General features: G+C 43.0%; 1 pseudogene; it reads right to left on the bottom strand.

Annotated features, from left to right (window-relative positions):
* Positions 1 to 1097: 1097 nt before the first annotated feature.
* LOC131276381 (ran-specific GTPase-activating protein pseudogene) lies at positions 1098 to 1746 on the bottom strand (annotated as a pseudogene).
* Between the last annotated feature and the right edge of the window lie 1053 nt (positions 1747 to 2799).

The raw sequence follows: 2799 nt of genomic DNA, 5'->3' as shown, positions 1-2799 counted from the left end.
CACACAATTTTTTTTAGATTATGTTGAGATGTACAATGGCCTATTTCAGTCATTGCCATGTCATTCAGGACAATTCACGAGTCCCAAAAAATGCCTCCATATTACACATGTTTTTCCCTCTCCCTGCCGCCTCCACATGAATAAGTTCTTCCACAGCTAGAATCACAAGTCTATAGAAGAATACCAGTAAATCTACTTTAGTTTATAGTTCATTTCTCAATCTTGAGGATTCTGGGGTGGTGATGCTCACTCCACCTCTAACTGAGAGTGGGATTTGATCCCTTGGGGCAGACATATGGAACTATCTTGCTTGCAGTTGTAGACATCTTGCTTCCTCAGGGTGGTCATTCTCCATCATCACCTCCTTATTTGTTGTCCTGGATGAGTCCAATGAACTGGAAAGTAGGTTTTGCAACTTCATTGAGACTCCGGACTCAGCTGGCACATGGACAGCCCAACGATTTAAGTGTACTGGATGTTCACCTATCACCTCTAGTACTAATTATAGTTCCAAACAGAAGGGGCAGAAGGGCCCTGTGTAGGGAAACCATAACTGAGTCCAACTCTGTCATACTGGGAAACATAAATTCCAAAGAAGGGCCCACTGGCAAGTCACCAAACTCCTGAGCTATTGGCCCTGATGTCTGGATGTCTCCAGAGACCTCAGGAGCCCCATTTATTTGCAGTATTATTTTCTTTTGCAGTCAATGCAGTCATGCTGAGATGTGCATAAGTCTTACCCCTTAAATGACCACCTGACTCATTTTGAAGTCTCTTAGCCATATAAACTCATTTGTCATTACCTTTTCCACCTTTTGTTCAAGGTCTTTCTCCAGTTGCATTGTAAGTTTTGTTTGGTAGTGATCCCTTGGGGCTAGGGACATTCATCCCCAGGAGTCATGTTGCATGCTGGGGTGGAAACTCGTGCCTTTATATGCAGAGTTCAGCTTAGAGAATGGCCATATTTTAGCACAAGGAGATTCTCAGGAGGTAACACTGAGGCAACCAATAATACAAGGCTAAGTTTCAATATTAGAGTTTTCCAGTTAAACCAGCCATCAAAAGGCCATTAGGTGATTAGAGATTAATTCCTCTAGCTAACAGCCTTTGGGGCAATGGGGCTTTTTAATTTTTTCCTTGGTCTCCTCCTTTTCAGACTCCTTGTTGCCAGGGGCCTCCTGGATCTCCTCCTTTATCAAAGGAGCTTCCAGCTTCTCAGATAATGCTTTTTGGCATTATCATTTTTGCCCTGGTCTCTCTTTTCTCACTCCTCAGTCTCTTTCCTGCATTACTCAAATTTCTTTTTGAATTTCTGTGCATTTTTATCACTGAGGAACCAGATGGCCAGCAGCTCAGGTTTGGGGCACTCATTGGCAAAGTCAGCATGAGCATTTCAGACCCAGGCCTGCTCACTATCCATGTTTGGCTTCAGCGGTGTGATGTCGTGGTTGGTGCAGACCTTCAGCATCTTGTCTCTGTGCATGAGAAAGTGGATGGTCCCCTTCTTGTGCTTCAGGAACTTGACATCACCATGTCATGCTCCTTCCACTTAGGGAGGTCACTTTCTGAAGCAAATCAGAAAAACTTTGCCCACATTTTAAAAAGTTCTTCTTAATCTTCCTCCAGTGCTTTGATTTCTTGTTCAGGAAGATAGACAATCAGCTCAAATGGGGGGTTGTGGTTGGACTTATCTATATTCTCAGTGGAAGTGTCCTAGTCCTCTTGAGAGTCCTTGGTGGGTGCCATGGGTGCACAGTGGTAGCAGCTTGGCTGGTTCAGACATTAGCTGGCTCTGGGGCCTCTAGGTGCTTGGTTACATCTCCTTCCTCAGAGTCTGGTGCAGGCACCTCCTTCCTGCCTGCAAATCTGGGAAAATACCTTTGCTAGCAGACATTCTAGATAAGCTTTTAACATATTTGGTTTGCATTTCCCCTGAATACTTAAAGTTTATAGACCTTGCATTGTTAAACTGTTTCCTGCTCACCAAGGACAGGACTGCAACCTTTTATCATCCCACACCCACAAGTCACAGATAGTTTAGGTTATCTCTGAAGAGACAAAGAGCCTGCCACCCATAGCCCACATCATTTCCCCTCTTTGCCAAAGTTTAACTTGCTAAGCTTTGGCATAATTATTGTTGGAGCTATGAGGTGGATGGCTGTTTGTTGTTTTGATTGATTATTTATCAATCTTTAGGGTAGCATCCAGGACTGTTTTTAAAAGTTTAGAAGTTTTCATTCTGGACAGCAGAATCCTGGGGCAGGGGCCTCCTGCAGTCATCCTGTGGCCACTGGTGCTCACGTGGATTTCCAGTCAGGTTCCAGATCCATCTATTAATTTTATTTTACCCTTGAAGAGTTTACACCTTTAATTTAAAAGGGGTGCTGAAGGGAGATGATCTCTTTTCTGTAACTGCTTCCTGCTGGCCATGAGCTGTAGTCATTGCCTAATAAGGTGTAAAACTCTTAATTTATTTTAACTGGAGGAAGATGGATCTGGCATTCTGTACAAAGTTGGATGAAGTTTTCATATGGTTAATATGATGTTCACTCTGAAAGAAACAAACTTAATACCCATTTTTAAAAGAGGACATTGGATTGCAGAGGTAGACAAGGTTAGGTGCCTATAAAGATGGCACTCCTAAAAGCTGGTGGGAACAGCATATATATTTTTTTAAGTTATTCATCTTCAGAGAGAAATTGCAACAGACACTTAGCTTTGTCTGAAGACACATTCCAAACTGTTCAATGATTGGCACTCATTCACTTTGTCAGATGCTCCTGGTGAACTGGCACTCCT

The sequence above is a fragment of the Dasypus novemcinctus genome, chromosome 28, assembly GCF_030445035.2.
Source record: "Dasypus novemcinctus isolate mDasNov1 chromosome 28, mDasNov1.1.hap2, whole genome shotgun sequence".
In the NCBI taxonomy this organism is placed as follows: Eukaryota; Metazoa; Chordata; class Mammalia; order Cingulata; family Dasypodidae; genus Dasypus; species Dasypus novemcinctus.
This window is presented reverse-complemented; position numbering and strand designations above follow the sequence as displayed.